The following is a 10,490-nucleotide window of genomic DNA, read 5'->3' on the forward strand; positions in this document are numbered from 1 at the left end:
AGTAGGGAATTGAGTAGTGTTTTTAAAAGTAAACATGTGATAGCTACACAAAAGAAAATTCCAAATTCGAATGCTCAGGATATGTGTTAGACCTGGTGAAAAAGCCATTTCTGCAGTTTTCTTGATCTGCTGGGAATGTGGCTCCACTGGCATTAACCTTAAAGTCAAGTCAGGCTGGAAGTGCTCCATCCAGAATGTAGGAAACATGTAGCAAGTTGGGGTTCAAGTACAGCCAGCCACCCACTTGGGTGATTTTGATTAGAAAAGGATTTGACACAGGGAATTATTGCTTCAGTAATTGTTGGTAGTGCTGGAGGAGTCAGCTGTAGGCTGGGTTTACAAGACCAGTTGCCAGAAAATTACTAAAGGACCAGCCTAATGAGGGCACTATTTGTCTGCCTTAATCTGGAAGCTGTATGTTATATCTTAATTTGGCTTCCAGGGCCTGAGATAAGGACTTGGATGTTGATAGTTCATGTGGACAGTTTTATCCCAGAAAGCCAGGATGAGGGTCTGGGGAGACTGAGTCAGAGAGGAGTGGGGAATGGCAACAAAGTGCACCTTAATGGGAAGGTTACCACTGTAGACCTTTGAGGACCTTCTGAGGAATTAAATGGAACGCACCTGAGAACTCTCCCTTCAACAAGGAGGGGCTGAGGCATATATCCATGACACCTGCTCCCTGAGAGTTAAGGGTTGGTCTCAAGCATGTGAATGGTTGGAACTTGTGGACCGCCTTTTATGACTTTGGAGAAAGTCTGAAGGTTGAAACAGAGAAACAGACTTGCCATGGCAGCGGCTTGAGGTAGAATGTAGGCAGCTTCCCATCCCAGCTTCTCTAAAACCAAGTGGGATGAGGGGATGTAGCATGGAGCATGACAAGTGTCTGCTTTTTTGGGGGAATCAGATTCTCAGCAGTTAGTTACAAACTGACACTATCATAATGTCGATCTGAGGGTCAGGAAGATGTTACTGCAAATCTTGGCAGAGAGCTATGTCACCCACTCTAGATCTGTCCCTGAAAAATGCACCTCACCTACTGCCTCCTGTCTTCGTGGTTAATACAGTTCTGGAACAGATGCCCTCAGTGGGCACAGCTGGTAGAAGTAACCTAAATCAGAACCAGAACTCTAGCTGCAAGGGAGTGTAGGATATGTGGGTTTTAGAATTCCAACATCTGCAGGACCAGAGTGTCAGGGTCTGACCCACAGACCCTGACTTAGTGGTGGATGAACAAATTCACTCAAACACAAATCTCCAGTAAAAGAGTGGGCTGGGGGTCTGTGGCCGTTCACAGACAGTCCTGATAGAGATAGAAGCCATGGCCCCGACCAGCTGATACTCTAGGCATTTATTCAGTATAGATTTAATAACAGAGGCTCTGAGTCAACACACTTATGGATAATGATGAAAGGCCAGGTTCCAAGGCCTAAAGCAAACACCATTTGCAGGTGATAAATGTGGTTGCCCTCCCCCTGAGAGAGCCATCAGGCTCTTTAAGGATTAAAGATTAAAGGTTAGTTTTGGGACCAAATGAGTAAACGAGTTATTTGGATAAACTCCCCCACATTCCCTAGTTTTCTGCTTTTCATCACCTAAAGGTAAAACGGATTAGGTTGCCTTCAGCTGAAACTTCTCCTGAAACTATGCAAACTTCTCAGGCTTCTAAAAAGGTTTGTGATTATATTCTATACTTTTACAATTTTTCCAACCATCCTGACTGAACCCCCACACCGGAGGAGACCTTGGAAGATTGATACAGATATTGAGCTGGCTGGATTTACCCTAACTGCCCACACATCTACATCAGATTTGTTATTAAATCTACATTGCTTTGTTATTTTGGTAAGGCAAGGACTTCTCTTGAAGCCTGCCTTTGAAGTCTGTCCCCACACAGGCCATTCTCCAGGTTGTCTCATTGAAGAGGGAGAGACAATATCATCTTTCAGGGACAGCAACCTCTTCAACACTCATAGAGCTCCCTGATTTGTTCTTTCAGTTCTCATCACAATTGTAATTATACAATTATTGTATACGCTGAGGATTTAGCATCTGTCTTTCTGCTAGACCAGATGCCTGTGGGGGCAGGATTCATGCCTCGGGGTTTACTTTTATCCCTAGCACCTAGAGTATGCCTGGCAATGGTATGTAATCACACAATGTGTATTATTTGAATAAATGAATAGAAAAAAAAGGCCATTTCCATCCAAAAATTGAATGGAAAAGCTACAGTTTATGTTTCCTTTATCTATAAATGGATGTTTTATCAGTGCGTAAGGAATAAAACAACCTACGTTCAACATTGTTTTTGAAAATAAGTACACTAAGAGAAAGGTCTGGTCTAGAGTGACTGAATTATTCTACTGAGGGAATGTGATATTTTTGGCTCTAGCTGTTAACTAAAGGCTACTATTTCCAGTCCTGGTCTGGAACAGACATTAGTGAGCCAGGCAGGCAATCACAGAGAGTGAGAGAGAAAGACAGAATGATAATTTTCTACTCTGATTAGTCTGGAGCATCTAAAAGCAATATACTGGGTAACATAAGAAAACATCAGGAAGAAGGAATGAAGTTGCTTATGAAATTCTATTAATGGGGATTTTCTTTTTCTGCAATCAATATATAATTATGTATTTAAATTTTACCTTACATACGTAAGATCACAGCTAAGGACGTTAACCATAATTTCAAATTTTATCACCAGCCACTTGTGCTATTTTATCACATTTGCAAATATTTACTCATTATTTACTTCAAACAGTGATCTATAAATTTGTTTAGATCGTAATAATTAAGGACCTTTTCTTCTTTAGGATAATTAAAAAAATTAAATGATGTACTAAATATACTACTAAAGAAAGTTTACTTTTTGATTATGGCCTCTACATTGAAGATCTGTAGGAATTTTTCTAATTAATTTTCAAATCTTCCCATGACCTCTCTGTAGAAATATCATCTTTGAAATAATTTGTGTGACTACTTTACAAATCAAAAATGGATTCACCTGACTGTATTATCATAATCACTAATTTTAATAGTCTCCTAGATATTTTCTGTGTCACTTTTCTTGATTATAAAATGTCAGTAATATGAACAGGCTCTTAATATAACAGAATATTTCATTGTATCAGTTTCCCATCAAACCATCAAAGTCACTTAATAATTATATTGACCATTTCCACTGATCAGCAGGAGGCTCTTCTATTAATGGCTCCCATGGTTTTCATTGCACCATTTTTCTTTTTTTTAAATTATTATATTTTAAATTATGACATACATGTGCAGATCGTGTAAGATTGTTACGTAGGTATACACATGCCATGGTGGTTTGCTGCATCCATCCCCCCCCCCCCCATCATCTACATTAGGTATTTCTCCTAATGTTATCCCTCCTCAATCCCCCAACCCCCTGCTATCCCTCCTCTAGCCCCCCCATACCCCAACAGGTACCAGTGTGTGATGTTCCCCTCCCTGTGTTCATGTGTTCTCATTGTTCAACACCCACTTATGAGTGAGAACATGGGGTTCATTGCACCATTTTTCTTGCCAAACTTAGTTCATGTTCAGTCTTAAGAATCACCTCTTCTATATGACCACCTTGAAGTTTATCGTCTAATTTTTTAACATCTGTTTCTGCTTTAACCCAGCTTCTCATTTGTAATCTGTTCTGTATACTTTCTATGTGCTGCAATTTTAGGGATTTCCTCAAGAACATCAAGAATCCTTGTGTGCGATATTCTTAGCCTCTCGTGTGGATTCTTGCACATAGCCAATCCCACAAGGTCAGTGGTCTTCTTCAGCATACCCACCATGACAGCGCCGATGAGTTGATGATTAAGGGGCATTTTCAAAATAATGGATGTAGAGGGAAAAAATGCAATCTTTGAAACTGGGAGGTATATTGTACAGGATGCCTTATAAGATTCCTTCTAGTTTTAACTTAGCTGACTCTCTGAATAGATACAGATCTTCTTAATTATTATTTGGGCTATTTCTTGTTCCCCGCAATGTTTTAGATGTATTTTTTTCCCACTCCATGGAATAAACCTATTATTATTACTATTTTCATTGTATAGAGAAGAACACTGGTGATTGGAGAGGTTACTGATGTACGCAAGGTCATACAGTTAACAAGTGAAGATTTCTAGTTCTTGCATGCCTGATACCATTGTGCATATCTTAACCACTGTTCATGACCCCAGGATGCAGGGTCAGCAGACCTGGGTTTAAATTCAGGCCTTCCCTTTCCTTACTGGCTGTGTGGCTAAAACCAGCTGGGCCTCAATTCCTTCAGCGGTAAGATGTAGCTAACACTTGCTTTGCAAGACAGTAGTGAGAATTGGCAGCCACAAATATGGAGCATTTAGTACACAGTAGGCACTTGATACATAGTATTGCTACTTTGTGTAGACGACTAGGAGACAGTGAAAGGACAGGGTGCCCAGGATCTGGTGTGAGGAGGTGTTGAAGAGGCATAGAGCACCCACCTGTCTGCTGACTTCCAACAGGTAGGCTGTGAGCCCCTTATCTTTTCTGTACTCTATCCTCCAAAAATTTGCAGAGTGCAGGCCACACACTTGAAGCACAATGCTAATTTTAATGTGGTGCTTGAGTCCCCATGAAAGGTGCAATACTCAGAAGTGTTTTTATCTTATATCCATGCAATTGCCATTGCAGTCAAGACTGTGAAATATCCATAATTCCCCAAAGTTCCCTTGTACCCCTTTGCACTCTCTTCTTCCAGCCCCTTCCTCATGTCCCCAGGCAACCCTGATACAATGTCTGTCACTATACATTAGTTTTTCTAGAATTTGATCTAGGCAGAATAATGCAATACGTACTTATTTTTGTCTGCCTTTTTTGCTGAGCATAAATGACTTTGAGATCCATTCATGCCACTGCTTGTATTAATAGTTTATTCTTTATATTGCTGATTAGAATTACTTTGTATGAAGACACCGCAGTTTTCACAGTTTTTAAAATTTTTAATAGATTTATTGAGGTATAATATAAACTATAGAAAAAACCATACCTATTTAATATATACAATTAGATGAGTTTGTATATATATATATATATATATATATATATATATATATATACCTGTGAAACCGTAATTATGTACAATCAACATCAGGATAACAAACATTTAATACTTGCAAAAATTTTCTTGTACCCTTTGTGGTACTTTGATTTTCAGTGGTAAGAACACTTAACATAAGATCTACCTTCTTAAGAAAATTGTAAAGTGCACAAAACCATATTGTTAACTGTACACACTGTTTTATGGCCAATACCTAGAACTCACTCATCTTGCGTAATTGAAACATTTTACCCATTGAATGACAGCTGACCATTTTCCCCTCTCCCAAGCTTCTGAAAAACTCCATCAACTCTTTGAGTTTGACTATTTTGTATATCTAATACAAACGGTTCAATATTTGTCTTTCTGTGACTGGTGTATTTCACTTAGCATAATATTTCCTAGATTCATTCATGTTGTTGCAGGTGGTAAGATTTCCTTTCTTTTTAAAGACTGACTTATATTCCATTGTATGTATGTACCACATTTTCTTATCTATACATATGTTGATGAACATTTAGATTGTTTTCTTATCTTGGCCATTATAAATAATGTTGCAATTGACTTGAGAGTGCATACATCTATTTGAGATCCTAATTTCAATCCTTTTGGATATATATCCAAAAGTGGGATTGCTATGATAGGGCCCTTATGTCTTTAATTTTTTGAGGAACTGCCATACTATTTTCCACAGTGGCTGTACAATTTTACATTCCCATTAATAGTCTATGGAGTTCCAATGTCTACACATTTTCCCTACTACTAGTTATTATTATATTTTAATACAAGTCACCCCAATAGGTATGAGGTGATATGTCATTGTGGTTTTGATTTGCATTTCTCTGATGATTAGGGATGTTCATATACCTGTTGGCCATTTATATGTTTTCTTTGAAGAAATGTCTATTTCAGTCTTTTGTCCATTTTAAAAATTGAGTTATTTGTTTTTAATTTTGCTATCGAGTTGTTATATTTAATTTTGCTATTGAGTTCCTCATATATTTTGGATACTAATCCCCCATCAGATATATAGTTTGCAAATATCTTCTCCTATTTCTTAAGTTGCCTTTCACTTTGCTGATTACTTTTACTATGCAGAAGCCTTCCCATTTGTAATCCCCCAAAATTTTCCTAATTTTGCTTTCATTGTTTGTGCTTTTGGTGTCATATTTAAGAAATCACCATCAAGCTCAATGTCATAAAGGATCCACTCATCTCTTGGTGGACTTTGGGTTGTTTCAATTTTTAAATTATTTCCAATAAAGCTGATATGAACATTTGTGTACATGGCTTTATATAGACATATTCTTTCATTTATTTTGGATTAATATATAGAGGATCATGGGGTAGATAAATATTTTAATTTTTAAAGAATTTACCAAACTGTTTTCATCAGAATTGTTTTAATGTTTTCCTCATATAGATGTTTCACGTTCTTTATTGACATTATTCTCAATTATTTATTTTTCTTTGTTGTTATTGTAACAAGGAATAGTATTTTCTCTACCACATTACATCATAATTGACTATTATTTGTGTACATAAAAATTATTACTTTCTGTAGATTACTTCTTTTATAATATTGTAAGTTATTATATTTTATTTGAGTTCATTTTATCATTTATTAATATCACTGAAAATAGAGACAGCTTTACTTATTCTTTATCAATTCTCATGCCTTGAGTTGATTTGCTTTGTCTAATTGCATTGGCTAATATGTGCATTACAACGTTGAGTAGTAGAGGAGATGGTAAACCTACTTTTCTTGTTCCTGATCTTAGAGGAAAAGACTGCAGTATTTTTCCACTAAGAAACATACTACTAAGAAAAAATTCAACAATTCCTATTTTCTTGAATGATTAAACATAGACTACATGTTGAATTTTGATGCTTTTCAAACATAGGTGGTGATAATCACATTTTTTCCTTTGATCTATTATTTTAATGGATTATGTTAATATAATTTCTAATATGAAACCAACCTTCTATTCCTGGCATAATTGTCATTTGACCATTTGATTTCATTTTTGAAAGATGTTTGATTTTAGTTGGTTATGGAGATCTCATTTAGCAGTTATTTTATTTCAGTACTTTAGAGATATCATTGCATTGACTTGCTTCTGTAATTTCTGTTGGAAAACTGGTGATCCAGCTTATTGCTGTGCCTTTGAAGGTAAAATATCTTTTTAAAAATCTGGTTGCTTTTAGGACTTTTACTTTATCTTTGATTTTAGCTGTTTTGTTGTGGTGTACTTCGATGTTGTTTTCTTTATATTTAAACCATGTGTGGGTTACAGAATTTCTTTAATCTTTGGCTTGATATTTTCTAATAGTTTTGAAAACTTCTCAGTCAGTATGTTCTCAAATATTTGTTTTGCCTATAGTCTCTCTCTTCTCATTTTGAGATTTTAATCACACACATATTAGATGTTTTCAGTATGTCTTATACTGTTTCCTGTCATTTCTACCTTAAATTTTCTTATATGCTTTAATTTAATTATTTTCTGGTGACTCCAGGGTGGTAATCATCACTTTAGCTGTTTCTAACCTGCTATTAAAACTGTATATTGTATTATCAGTTTTATTTAACTGTTTTTATTACTAGAATTCCTATTAGGTACTCTAAAAAATAGGCTTTGTTTTTTTTTTTCTGATAATATTTTCCACTTAGAAAAAACCTATTTCCTTAAGTAGATTATTTTAAGCTTGGGGATAGTAAAGTCTTTGTTTAATAAACCCAACGTATGGATAACCTGAAGGTCTAGTTGCCATTTTTTTCTTCTCTTTCTCTCTCGGTTTTTATTTATTTGTTTTCATGTTCTGGTATGCCTATAAATTTTTGATCAAATGTTAGATATTGTGTATAAAAAAATACCAGGCATAGTGACATGTATCTCTAATCCCAGCTACTCAGAAGGCTGAGGTGGGAGGATTTCTTGAGCCCAGGAGTTTGAGTCCAGCCTGGGTAACATAGTGAGACCCCCATCTCTAAAAATAAAATAAAAATGTATAGGCTTTGGGCGAAGTGGTCTATCTCCAGTTAAGATTCAGTGTTCTGTGGCAGGCAAGTGTATTTCATTAGAAAGCCTGTGGTATGGAGCAGGACTCTTCCTCTTGGTAGGGCTTGGACTCCAGTGTTTGCTTCCCTAGTCCTGTGTTGCAGAATATGTTTTCAGGTTTTAAGCCTCTTATTAGCTGCCTTCTCCTTGGTGTCTATACACAGACTGGAATGTCATACAATTTTTCAAAGGGAAATTTCATGCTGATTTTCTCTGGAGTTCCTTTTCTTCTGAGACATTGGTCTCTCGTACCCTGGCTTCTTTGTTAGCCCTGAACTTAAATGCTCCTATCTAGGTCAGGGAGACTTTCACAAGTTCTAGGCTTTCTTTTGGACCTCTTTACCCTGTGCTGTGAACTGGCAAGTGCCATAACAGAAGACAACAGCACCAAACACAAGGTTAACTTCTAGGCCTTTCCCTTCTCTGGGGATTTTGCCCTCTTCAGTCTCAATTACTGTACATTGATTGCTCTAGGATACTTTCAACAGCTGCTTTTCTTTTATATATATCCAGATTTTATAGCTGTTATTTTTTGGGAGCATTAGTTTGATACAAGATGTTTTATGATAAGTGAAAGCAGGGTTCCTCCTTATTTTTTAAATTAGGTTCATTTTTATACAAACCAATTACCTATTTTAGCCTCGTTTGAAGAGATATTTATGAAACCAGAAATATACTTTTAGAAAGAAACATATTGAAACAAATACTCATTAAAATTTATCTGCATACCCTTTAAAATCATTTTCTGTACCTCTGGCATATGTATACCATACTTTGGATTCTTTTTTTGGAACATGCCCAAAAGGCCACTACAGGATCTTTTCTTGGTTATGGTAGAAATACACTAAGATCCCTCAAACTTAGAGTCCAATTCCAGCTTGCCACCTACCTGCTTGTTATGGACTGAATGTATTTCCTCAAGAATTCATATGTTGAAACTTAATCACTGATGTGATTGTATGAAGAGTCAGGGCCTTTAGGACGTAATTAAGTCATGGATATGAAGACCTCATGAATGGGATTAGTTACCTTATAAAAAAATTCCAAGGAGCCGTTCTCCCCTTCTGCAATGTGAGTGCACAGCAAAGAGGTGCTATCTGTGTTGCGGGCAGCTAACCTTCACCAGGCACTGAATCTGCAGGTGTCTTGGTCTTGAACTCCTTAGCCTCCAGAACTATGAGAAATAAATGTCTATTTATTTATCAATTACCCAGTCTAAGGTCTTTTGTTATAGCAGCCTCAAAAGACTAAGAATATGCTGGATCTATATGGACAAATTATGTAAACTCTCTGGGTGTCATGTTTAAAACCAGGAACTTAATTAAAATTACCCTACACCGGTTTCCAGCACTACTATTCACTGAGGTGGTGGGGCTAGCCCCTGGGCCTGCTGAGTCCCTGGTTCTGGATTTCTGACTGAGCTGGCAAACCTTGGCTCACTCTCTGGATTTCTGGATTTTCTCCACTCTTTCTTTTTTGAGAGGTTGTCTCTTTTTTTTTTAAATTTTTTCTAGTAAACTTCAAGGTTTTTGACATCTGTCCAGAGACCAGACTCAGAGCATATAAAGACCTGGAGATGAAGCTGGGTTGGCCCTGGGCAGTTCCTCAGAAGAAGCAACCTTTGTACTTTGATTAAAGGAAGTTTGAGGAAGTCTCTTGCATGTAGATACCTGCTTTGATCCTTAAAAATATATCGCCATTAACAGAGTGTTCTTTTGGGATACATCCTTCCTTCAGTTTTGTTAACAAGTGTCTATCAGCTCCTGCTAGGGAGACTGGGATGGGCTCTGTGAAAGGATGGTGTAATGGACTGATTATTTGTGTCTCCCCAAAATTCATATGTTGAAGTCTTAAGTCCATTGTGGTGGTGTTGGGAGGTGGGTCCTTTGGAGGTAATTAGATCACAAAGGGGCAGCTCTCATGAATAGGATTAGTGTCTTTGTAAGAAGAGGTCTGACCAATGGAACAGAATAGAGAACCCAGATATAAACCCAAATACTTACAGCCAACTGATCTTTGACAAAGCAAACAAAAGCATGAAGTGGGGAAAGGACACCCTCTTACAAATGATGCTGAGATAATTGGCCACATGTAGGAGAACGAAAGTGGATCCTCATCTCTCACCTATGCAAAAATCATCTCAAGATGGATTATAGACTTACATCTAAGACCCGAAACTGTAAAAATTCTAGAAAATAACATTGGAAAAACCCTTCTAGACATTGACTTAGGCAAGGATATTATGACCAATAATCCAAAAGCAAATGCAATAAAAATAAAGATAAATTGTGGGTACTTAATGAAATGAAAGAGCTTTTGCATGGCAAAAGGAATAGTCAGCAGAGTAA

General features: G+C 36.9%; 1 pseudogene; it reads right to left on the minus strand.

Moving 5' to 3' along the window:
* Window positions 1-3,163: 3,163 nt before the first annotated feature.
* Window positions 3,164-3,812, minus strand: LOC101034865 (NADH dehydrogenase [ubiquinone] 1 alpha subcomplex subunit 5-like; annotated as a pseudogene).
* Window positions 3,813-10,490: the final 6,678 nt, after the last annotated feature.

This window comes from Saimiri boliviensis, chromosome 15, assembly GCF_048565385.1.
Source record: "Saimiri boliviensis isolate mSaiBol1 chromosome 15, mSaiBol1.pri, whole genome shotgun sequence".
Lineage (NCBI taxonomy): Eukaryota > Metazoa > Chordata > Mammalia > Primates > Cebidae > Saimiri > Saimiri boliviensis.